Source organism: Cajanus cajan, chromosome 9 (genome assembly GCF_000230855.2).
Source record: "Cajanus cajan strain Asha chromosome 9, NIPB_CcT2T_4, whole genome shotgun sequence".
Taxonomy (NCBI): domain Eukaryota; kingdom Viridiplantae; phylum Streptophyta; class Magnoliopsida; order Fabales; family Fabaceae; genus Cajanus; species Cajanus cajan.
In genome coordinates this window covers 30264474-30277093 of record NC_138525.1, presented here as the reverse complement: position 1 = coordinate 30277093, position 12620 = coordinate 30264474, and positions in this window count along the sequence as shown.

The window sequence follows — 12620 nt, the reverse complement described above, 5'->3', positions numbered from 1 at the left end:
TTTCTTGAGCCTTTCATGAAGAGGTTTAATTATGTTACTGAGTTGAGGAAAAAAATCAGAAACATAGTTTAAACAACCAAGAAATCTTTGAAGTTGTGTCTTCTCAAGAATCTGATTGGGAAACTTATCAGCAAACTCTATGACTCTACATATTGGTCGGATAGTTCCCTGAAAGATTTCATGACCAAGAAACTTGATCTTTGTCTGAAAAAGACAGATTTTGGTTTTAGAAACAGCAAGGCCATTTCGTTTAATTACCTTGAAAAATATTTCAAGATGTTTGAAGTGCTGATCAATGGATGAGGAGAAGATAAGAACATCATCAATATAGACAATGCAGAAATTTGAGTATGGATTGAAAATATCATTCATGATATTTTGGAACTCCGAAGGGGCATTCTTAAGACCAAAGGGCATCACGTTCCATTCGTATTGCCCAAACGGGACAGTGAAGGCTGTCTTGTAGCGATCACTGGGATTGATTTGGATTTGCCAAAATCCAGATTTCATGTCGAATTTAGAAAAGATCTTTGTCGAATATAATCGGGAAAGAAGATCTTTCTTGTTAGGAATTGGATATCTAATCCATTGAAGGGCTTGATTAAGTGGTTTATAGTTGATGACCAACCTAGGAGCACCACGCTCGATTTCAGAAGCCTTGTTGACATAAAAGGCTGCACAAGACCAGGGACTCTTGCTCTTCCGGATTAAACCTTTGGAAATAAGATCGTTGATCTCCTTTTGACAGTGGATGACAAGTTCATGACTCATCTGGATTGGCCTGGCTTTGGTTGGGATTTGCCTATCAGTAAAATCCTTTTCATAAGGAAGGCTGACCATATGTTTCTTTCTATCCCAAAAAGCATTAGGAAGATCGGAACAAACATGACATTGAAATCGATCATGAAGACTCATAATCTTTTGTTTGATATGGGATTGAGAAAGCTGACTTTCGATATGTTTGAAAGAGATTTCCTCCTTAAGGAAATTGATTTGATTAAGCTTTCTATCAACCTGATTGATGTTACGAAAGAGGGGTTTATTCAGAAATTTGAACATGATTGTTTTTCCTAGATATTGGGTGGATATACCTTCATCAGATATCTTAATAGGGAAAATGGATTTAATGAATGGTGTTCCAAGGATTACATCATTCTTAAGATTTTTTACCAGGAGAAATGGAGTTTCAACCTGGAAATTATCATTTTGAATGATTGCAGAAGGGAGCTTATACTGGATTTCTAGTTGAGAACCACTAGCAGTCCTAAGTTTCTCGGAGGTTTTGTGGAAGTATTTGGTTGGAATGAGTCCTTCCAGAATACAGTTAGAATCAGCTCCAGTGTCAAACAGAGCGATTGTTTTTAAGACAAAATCTTCGACTGAAATAGTAACATCAATATAGAATTTTTGAATGCTACAATGATTGATCAGAGCGTTGAAGAGGGTATCATCATCAGTGGAGACATGGTCAGATTCATGGCCACCACTGGGATTGTCATGGTCATGCCGAACCACGTTATCGGAAAAAGCTTCAGTTATTTGAGATATGAAAGTTTCATGTAACTGTTGCTTCTTTTTGAGGTCACGAACCTCTGATTTAAGAGAACTGATTTCAATCTGTAGGTCTTGAATTGTAACTGGCTTAGCTGCAGATTTTTCAAGGCGTTTGAGGGTTTGAGTAAGATCAAACTTATTGTTAACAAACCTATTATCAAGCTGTGACTTGTTAGGTTTATGGAGGATTGTCTTGAGCTTTTCAAGATATTCATCTCTTTCATGGGGATCTTGAATGGACTTTAAGACATCAAGAAGAAGATTTTGCTCATCATTGTGGATAACATTGATGAGAGGAGAGTCAGAGCTTTCGTCACTAGAGGAGGAAAGGTCATCATCAGCTTGAATATCTTCGGAGGAAGACATAGGTGTATCAACATCTTCATTGCTACTATCAGAGGAGTTGATAAGAAGGTTGTTAAGCTGATCCTGGATGGTAGAATCAAGATTAAGTTCTCTAACTTTAGAGGAGATTCTGCAGAATTTTGCTAAGTGACCTTTACGGCCACATTTGAAACAAGTCCTAGTTTCCCTAGGGTTTGTGGTAGGATTGAAGCCCCGAGGGGTGGGTTTAACCACAGGAGGCCTACTGGTTGTGTAAGTGATTTGTCTAGACTTAAATCTAGGGGTTCTTTTACCAGGCTTGTGAGAATTACTCAATTGGAGCCTAGAGGATTTTCTGCGTTTGGTGGGTTTACCAGAATCCTTAGAACAAGGAAGACCAAACTGCTGGCAAAAATTTCCCAAATCTTTGCGGTTTTGGGCCTTCTCTTTGGCCAATTGTTTCTGGATTTTGTCATCTTGACAGATTTTGAGGGCAACCTTTTGGACGTAAGCTATGAGGTTGCCATACCTTAACTGGCCGTAAGGGATGTCACCATTAAACTGGGATCTGATCTTCTCCCTAACTTTATCTCCTAAAGATTTTGGGAGACCAGCTAAGAATTTTTCTTTCCAGAATGGTTGATTACTATCATCCCGGGTGTAGACTCTTGTGAGGAAGGTATCCTTATACCACCTAAAGTCTCCTAAGGTTCTACACTTAAGATTGGACAAGAGTTCACCAGATCGGTCCTTCCAAATACTGGGATCTCCGATAAAATGTTTGATAATGGCCATGATAAGGGTATTTACAGCATCGGGGATAGAATCACCCTTAACTGTGGTAATGATGTTACCCTCGGCATCAGTTTTGACGGCAGTGAGAATTTCATGCTTTTCTTCTTCAGAAACATAGTTATCCCACCATCCTTTGAGTTGTCCAGAAAAACCAGACGTCAGGATTTCAACAATAGCATCATCAGTACTATCAAGAGCAGTTTGATATGTTGTAGAAACCATTGTCATATGTTGGAGAGTACTGAGGATATTATACTCGGTTAAACCATCTATATTCCATTCATAGATGTTTGTGGCACTGAATGATCGAAAACTTTGATCATTCCTTTCCTCAAGAAGGAGATCAGGGGCAGTGGCCCGATTATAGTAAAGTTTGGATGGCTGCTTCCAGTTCACAGCCTTAGTGATTACAGGATTAACCTGGAGAACAGGCTTATTACTGGGTTCAGTAACTTCAGAATCAGATCCTATAGAAGAGGTTCCTAGCTTGTTAATCCTAAGGGATTGGTCTTTTTGGGAGGTACTCCTAGTGACGGGTCCTGTCTTGACAGATCCGACCTGAGACGAACTAGGGGTATCAGGGATAATAATAGAGCTATTTTTGGCTTCTTTAGTTTCTTCTAAAGACTTAGTCCAGTTAAGATGGATGGCTCTAAATTTGTTTTTAGTCTGACTGTTAAGACTAAAAGGTTTGATAACCGAATCATCCTTAGTCCCAGAGGATGAAGGTTTTCTAACAAGATTTTCTCCTAGAACTTGGAGGTACTTGTTGGTGTAGTTGTTTTGTTCCATAAGGGCTTTAATATCCTGAGCTCCTATGGTTTCATCAGATTTATACTTAAAGGGCGAAGCTAGGTATTTGTCCTCTAAGTTTGGGATAAAATAACTACTGTTAGGCGGAAGGTCAGATTTGACCAATTTCCCGTCCTTACGGTGCCAAACAGTAAGTGTATTGACAGAAAGGTCTTCTGTGATGGTAATAACCCAAGGTGGGTGGATATTATTCCTTCGAAGGTAAACATTTAACCAATCGAAGAAACAAACATGGGTTTGGACATTATTGAGGAAGGTATAGAATAAATCTATGATATCTGACCTACGGTCACCCTTAAAATTACTAAGGAACCACTTCCTCTGAGTTGTCCAAACATCAGAGTAAAATTCCTTATGAAGGGATGGTTTATCTATGGTGTAACTATTCATAGATGACCATATTGCATTTCAGATTGAGTAGGGGAATGGATTTCAGTTGTGGTTTCTTCTTCAGCCCTACTATAGATTGATCTAGGGATAGACGAAGAATTGTCTAAACCCTGAAGGTTGGTTTCAGGAATGATGATCCTAGGATTCCTAAAAGATTGGGATGCTACAGAAAAAGATCTTCTAGCACTATTGTACTCAGATCTAGTAGCTTCAGATCTAGTGGAAAAAGAATTTCTCCGATCAAAAATGATCTCTACCTTACCAGCCTCAGATTGCCTAATCTCTTGGAATTCAGGGGCTTGTCTGGCCAAGGTTGGGGTTGCTTTATCGATTTGCCAGGATGTGGGTAATTCAAGTTCATCCCATTTTATAAGTTTGGGAACAGCCACGTTGGCCTTTGCCATGTCAGTGACAAACAAAGTGGTTTCCCGATCGGTTGTTTTAAGGAGAACCCTTGAGTTGCAAGTGTTCATAACCTTGTATTGGATCCTAAACAGGAGTGCTGCAGGGATAGAACCTTCTTTCATGTTTAACCCATGCAATCTGATATTTAAAAATAATGAATCTAAGACGTTTCTGTCTAAGAGACTCACAGTTTTGTTTGGAAAACAATTGAAGTAAACAGGACCATGTCCTAAACTTGTTTCTACGGTTCCTATAAGGGAATCATGGAAATCATTGTGCCTAATATCTCTAAGACACATGAGGATTGAAGCGTTAAGCCCTTCTCGGACGAGGGGTTTAACAGCTACCTGGACACAACCTATATGGAGGTACTTGTACTTCCTAGAGTGTTCGGTAAGAGATTGCTTTGAGAGAAGGTGAAATTCTTCACCAGCTTGAGGATCCAAAGGGATATTGTTTTCAGCAGTCTTGATAATATAATCAGAACTGCGGACATGTTTGTTTTCATCAGGGATGTAAAGCTCATCCTGAGGGATTTTGGGGATTTCCCAGTTGTCGATTGCTTGATTAATATCTTCAAAACAAACTTCTTCTTCAAAGATATTGTTTTTAGGAGGAATTTCTTCCATAGATTGGTTTTGCTCAGTGAGTAGATTTTTCGAAGATGAAGAAGAGGAGGAGGATGCTTTGACAGTAAGACGGCGAGAGAGAGAACGAAGGAAGCTACTCATGATAAAAATAAATCCAGTATCATCACCCTCATACGGTTCCATAAAAAGTTATAGGTAGACCTAAGTTGATTTTAAAACAAAATCATCATATAAAGTTACTGATGAGTAAAGGATCATGAACTTGTTTTACCCAGAAAAACTCTTTTTTTTTTTTTTTTTTTTTTTTTTTTTTTTTAGTTCGTGGCGTTGTTGGTGACCCAGTAACGAGTCTCTCTGGGGGTGTTCAAGAGACACTCTTCTAAACCAGAAGATCCAGAGTTTTCCAGCCAATAAACCATTTCAAAGAAGTCTTTACAAAGGTTTTCAGATCTGATAATCATTCATGGTGATCTACGGTCAGCGCATAAACTCCTTGACTTACTGCCTTTCCATAGGCCTTACTGCATCGCGCCCCATTCCAGAAACACCATGGACCATCTTCAGATCCAAATAAAAGTTCACAAAATTTATAAAACAGAAATTAAATAAAGCAATAAAAGGTAAACCAAAATTCATAGATCCAGAACACAATAGCCTTATAACATGATTTTAATATTAAAAGTAAACTTAGATCTAAATGACGCCTAAATTAAGGCCGCGATCATCCTCTTCTAGGGGAAGGGGAAAGGGAATCGTTCTGGGCAAACCAAATCGCCCAGCAAAATCAGCATCCTCAATTGAGGATGACAAATCAATCAAGGTTTCCTCAGAAACCTCAGACAAAGGGTCATTAACCCGAGCTGGGTCATCTCAGCAAAACAAACCAATCGCTGGGTCATCTACTCAGCAAACCAAAGCAGGGTCATCTACCCATCAAACCAAGCCATCGGACTATGCCATGGCACTTCCAACCCTTCTAGCCCTTCAGGATTGTGGGTTAACCAACCTCCCTTCCAAATCCTGGAAACAAATTTTTTCAGAAGAACCTAATGACCTCTTCTGGGATCAAAACCTGAAATCAATTATTTCAGAAATTTCCAAATCAAAGGTAACTTTACATCCAAAAGAATTGGTCGAGCAGCCTCAACCAATCACCCAAAAACAACCTCCCAAGGCCTGGAAACAGATTCTTGCAGAAGAACCTGACCCATATCTGAAATCAATTATTTCAAAAATTTCCAAATCAGAAGACTTGGTTGAGCAGCCTCAGCCAGTTGCCCAAAAACAACCATCTTCCTATCTACCAAAAGAAGGAAGGTTTTATCCTACAATCCAAATGGAACCTGAGTTTTGGGATCCAAATCCAAACAAGATTTGCGAAAAAATCCTTCCACCAGGTTTTCTTTTCAAACCCCTTAGTCTTATCAAGACAAGGAGATTTTACGAATTCATACTGGTGGATTCCAAATCTGTTTCAATTAAACACAATTTTGACAAAAATGATAACCAGCTTATCACGCACTCAACAATTCAAATCCTCAAAATTTTGACTTTCAAAGATTTTGACAATAAACCCAATCAAGTCAGAAAATTTTCTCAGCCATTTGACCCAATTGGGTACAATTACTGGGATTATCTTAATGCCTGGACAAATGTTTTTTGGTTTCAAAACAAACACCACAGGCACTCCTGGCTTATTTATTTTAAACAAAATATTCGGTATTTCTTTCCACAATGGTTCGCCGAGTGGTGGGAGTATTTTGGACCTATCCTGAGTATCCTTCCCCCAAACATCAGAGAAGGATATAATCAGTTCAAATCAAGGTTTGAAGAGGGGACCAGCCAGTTCCATACATCTCTTCATTTCTTCTCAAAGTTCTCTTTAGCTTGGATCTTTGCCTGGCAACACCAGTTCAAGAAGACCTCCAAGCTTCTTCCAATCTTAGGCAAGCAAGCCTCTGTCAAATGGTGGGATCAGTTTGATGCATCCCGAGCCAATACACAAGGAGTAACGCTTTGGTTCCAAAAGAATCCAAAGAGCCTCAAGGCCGCTGATCCAGAAACTTGCCAGTTTCTTAATCGAAAGGCTAAGATCGCAGCAGCCCTTGCAGCATCCACAAATGATGAAGCTTTAGCGACAAATCTTCATCAAATTCTTGAACTCCTGCAGACAGACTTGGAGTCCAGTTCGTCGAAAGGAAAAGCCAAGAAGGAAGTCTCTTCTCCATCCTCTTCATCCGGGTCATATTTCCAGAATGAAGCTGATTGCTTCGGAATCAACCTTGATGAAGCATCTGAAGAAGACTGAGTTCCTCCAATCGCTGTTAAAGCACTATTCCGGCTCTGAATATTGATGACATCCTGACGTCATCCTGACGAAAGAAGTCAACAACCCAGGGTCAACAATTACTGCTTATTTTGCGGAAGTGTACTGTTCACTGTAGCGGAAGCGGAAGTGTACTGTTCACTGTAGCGGAAAACTCATTTTACTGTTGTAATAGTAATCACTGTTGTAATAGTAACTTTAAGTTTTCTATAAATTTGTATCCTGCCTAGAAGAGTGGCACCGGTTAGCGAAAAGAGAGTCTAGAGTGAGAACCTCCTCCTTCTCTCTTGCCTTTGTATCTTCTTGTTCAATCAATACAACAATTTTGTATTACTCTTTCTGCTACTTTTATTTCTTGCATCATAAAACTTTGTGAAAACCTGGGATTCGTAAGCCTGACTCGTCAGGTGTGCCCTTGATACCCAGTATTGTGCGGACTACCGCCGCGTAAATCTGGTTTTAATTGTTGCATGCTCATCTGCATATTCCTCCTTTCTCGTTTTCCCTAGATCCACCACCGGGACATCTGGTATATATATGTATAATTAGATATATTTTAAATAAATATTTTTATATTAAAAATTAATTTATCATTAAAAAAAATAAAAATATTTCAAAATATGGTTGTTGTTGAATCAGTTTCCCATGGTGGAATCATATTCATATATAATAATAGAATCATGTCTCCTCAAAGAAGCGATATGTAACAACCCGCCATGGTCTCTATACTTAATGGAATCGCACTAAAATTTTGTAAGTTAAGATAAATAATAAAATTGGATAACTCATAAATACAAAACATGAACAATTATATATACATATATAGACAATAAAGTTTTTAAGTATTAGTATTTATACAGTTATGCAAAACCACTATCTCCTAGTGCCGGTCAAGCACAAAATTGTTACCCAAGGTGGTAACTCTGACACTAGGTACCAAAAAAATCCACTCCTAGCAGCAAACTCAGGGAACAGCTCCAACCTAATCATGATCTACTCCCATACACCGTATGATCATAGCAGTCCATCCACATGGAAACAAAAGGGTAAGCTAGAATTTCGATAAACAACCATACAAGTATAGGAAACACTATACTAATCATTCATCCAATCATCATCACAAATGACCATACTATTCAACATAAAAATACAACTCATTCATACAACTTAGAAGCAGCTTTAAAACAACAACAATATACAACCTAATATTTAAACACATTGTTAGGCATATACAATGGGGAGATCTCCAACAACTAAAGTTGAGCAGTCTAAGTGGCATAAACCCTACCGAATCCAGCGTTTGACCTATCTCAACCAGGTCAGGTATAGAACAGCTTTAGGAACTCTGAAGAGAACCAGGTATAGACAACAATAGTTGATTTCTCAGGTGTGCTACTTAGACTCGGAGGTCCAGTACTACTGTCAGGACAGAAGGGTTTGGGTATGAGCCTACCACGGCCTTGGCTAGCTTCACCAATCCTCATGTGGAGTTAGCCCACCCACTGTCCTCCAAGTACCACGCACCCTCCAGTATCTAGTCAAAAACTATATCTCTAACTAGATACGTTACTCAAATTGGTCATTCAACCATGACATGGATAGACTATTTCCATGTCGCCACACAGTACTAAGGGATTCAACTTTAAAACAACTTTCAACTGTAAAATAACTTTCCACTTACCACCTTAGTACTATGTATCTCAACATAGGACATATATCTTCACCATATGTCCCCGACTTTTCAACTTTACAACAATAGGCATAATAACAACTTCACAGCAATAGACAACTTACAACTTTAAGCAACTTACACCAATAGGCAACTCATACAATTTTAAACAACTTTTTACAACAATACACTACTTCAACTTATGCATATCCACCCATTAACAATTCAACAATAAACAACATAAAACAACTTAGTTTCACAACATATAACAACTTTAACAACATCATATATTATAAACACTCAACATATGAACAACTTAAGCTAACAGCTACTCAATCCACAAATAACATCTTAACCATTTTCAAATAAAACAATGCATGAAGCTTCCCTAACTCTCCTAAAATTAAATAATCTACATTCCAGCTTCCCTCACCTGAAGATTGGCTCATAAAGCCAAAAACTGAACAAAAGTAGAATTTTCCTTCGAGGCTCAACTCGAAACTTCAATCCACCCAAATCAAGCTTTCTAATCTGAATTTCAAGAAATGACAGAAGGCATTAGTGGTCTAGAGGAGCAAAGGATTCATACAGAGAAATTTGGGAGAGAAAGGAGCTCACTGACCTAGAGACCTTCTCTCTAAAACTTCTCTCTAAAACTCACGTTCTCCTGAAGGCCCCTAACCCCTATTTATAGATTTTCCGGACTGCCCAGAACGGCCCGTACCGAATTGAAACGGCCCGTTTCGAACTCCCAATTCACGCACAAAACCCACACCCAAAACGGCCCATTTTGAAATCAGAACGCCCCGTTCCGGGACTCATCCGAAACGGCCCGTTCTCCCTCTGGAACGGCCCGTTCTCCTTCCGGAACGGCCCGTTCCGGAATTTGGAACAGCCCGTTCTAGAACCGTTCCCAACCTAAAATTTTAGGCTAATTTAATAGCTTGGAACGGCCCGTTCTAAACTGAGAACGACCCGTTCTAGACTGAGAACGGCCCGTTCTGGACTACTAAATCAGCTAAAAAAATAATTTAATTTAATTTTTTTTTCTATGTTACACGATATCTACACTAAAGTAGTACGAGCATAATCGAAGATAGATGGTATAACATATTTTAAGTAATTGATCTTATGTGTTATTGGTGTATATATTTATATATATAATTTATTTTATAATTTTTATTTATTAAACTAATGGAACATTAATTATATTTTATCAATTTTAGATTTGTTTCATAAATTTTTTATTAATCCTTATATAAGCCAATTATTTTTAATTTAATGGAATTAATGTGTTTATATCAATTGAACTAGATGTTTAAGTCAATTTTGAAAATAATAATGAAAATAAAATAAAATTTATGAAAATAAGTTTATTTATCTTAACAAAATTGGAAAGCACAATAAATTATGTATTTTCATATTATCTAATAATGTAATAAAATATCAAGCATGGTAAAAGAGAAATAAATTTCTCAAGAGAAAAATAAATAAATTTTCTAGATAAATTATTATTTAAATTAGTCTAATTTTTTTTAAAAAAGATTCAATTAAAAAGATTATTATTTAATTTTCTTTTATAGAATTATATTTCTCATTTTTTAATACATCATGATATATTAATTATCTATTTTAAATTATATAATTTGTATTATTTTAAAAAAAATTAATTTTATTGGGAGGGTACTGATTTTTATTTCTTATTATTAATATTTTTATCATTATAAAAATAATATTATATATTTTTATATTTGCTTTCATTTAAAAGAAATATATTTCTAAAATTTTTAAAAAATTTATATTTAGCGACCGATTTTAATTTGGTCGCTAAAATAATTAGAAGTAATAATATTTTTTACTTTTTTAGCGACCGATTTTAATTTGGTCGCTAAAATTATTATAAATAATAATACTTTTATTTTTTTAGCGACCTATTTTAATTTGGTCGTTAAAATTATTAATAATAATAATATTTTTTTTATTTTTTTAGCGACCGATTTTAATTTGGTCGCTTAAATTATTATAAATAATAATATTTTATTTTTTTAGTAACCGATTTTAATTTAGTCGCTAAAATTATTATAAATAATAATTTTTTTTATTTTTTTAGCGACCGATTTTAATTTGGTCGCTAAAATTATTATAAATAATAATATTTTAATTTTTTAGCGACCGATTGTAATTTGGTCGCTAAAATTATTATAAATAATAATTTTTTTTTTACTTTTTTAGCGACCGATTTTAATTTGGTTGCTAAAATTATTATAAATAATAATATTTTATTTTTTTAGCGACCGAAACCGTTCTGTTGCTATTTTAATCAACAATTATTATTTTAGCGACCGATTTAGCAACCGATTATTTGTTACTAAAAAATTCGGTCGCTAAATTGGTCGCTAAATAAAATTTGCAACCAAATCAGATTTGGTCGCTAATTATGTCGCTATTAGCGATGGAAAAAAATCGGTCGCTAAATTCGGTGGCTAAATTGACTTTTTTTTGTAGTGTAGTGAACTCTTATTGATTAGAAGACCTTTTGGAAGCCAACCTTGCGAAATTAGCACTTCACAAAAAGAGATTCATACATGTAAAATTTTTGAATAAACTTGTTCTCTCATTGTTGATAATGGTTCAAGCTCTAATTGTTATATCAAAAAGTTGGTTTCTAAATTAGCCCTCATTACCATTCCTCATCCAAAACCTTACAAGCTTGAATGGCTCAATGAAAAGGAGGATATGGTAGTAAATCAACAAGTGAAGGTCAAGTTTTCTATTAAGAACTATAAGGATAAATTTTTATGTGATGTAGTTTGCATGGAAGTTTTCCATATTTTGTTAGGAAGGTCATGACACTTTGATAGAAAATCCATACATAATGGCCTTACTAATGAAATAACCCTCACTCACAAAGATAAGAAGTTTGTATTACATTCCCTAACATCTAACTAAATAGAAGAGAATGAAATTAAAATGAAGTTTTTGAGGGATAAAGAAAATAAGAAAAGTGAAAGAGAAAGAAAAAACAGTCCTAAACAGTGAAAGGAGTAAAAAAGAGGAAAATATTTCTTCTCAAGTGATTGGCAAGAAAGAAATCCATTTTATAGTAAAAGGTCAAATCAAGAGAACTCTTTATCTTAATCAATTACATGTTACACCACTCAATGAGTTGGTAAAGAACATTTTCCCTTCCTTTTGGGATGGAAAGCTTGAGCAGGTTTTTCTGTCCTCACAAAATGACCTTTTCAATGCATATGATCTAGCATTTCCAAACATTTATAAATCTTTTGATCTAGAATATTTTGCATGTGGATTATGTGTGGGAGTTGCTTTATTAAAAGGTGAGCACCCTATTGCTTCTTTAAATATAACTCCTTTTGGTATCACTCTCAACTACGTCATATTTAACCAAGAGTTCAATGCTCTTTTTCGAGCCTTCCACTCTTGGGGACAACACTTTGTTCCTAAGAAGTCCCTTAGTCATGGTGGCTCTAAATCACCTCAATCTTTAGGAAGGCAAGGAATTTTAGTTGTAGATAGTTTAGTTAATTTCTAGGAGCCTAGGTGATTACATAGGACACCTAAGGCAAATCCTTTTAGAAGTTAGTAATAAACCTCCTTTAGAAAAATTAGAGAAATATAGTTTGAGTGTAGATAGTATTGTAGGACTTATAGGGGTTCAAGAGGATCCTAAGAAAATAAAAATCCTTAAGGATAAGCCCATTCTATACTTAGAGAGGATGAATAGGTTAAGCCT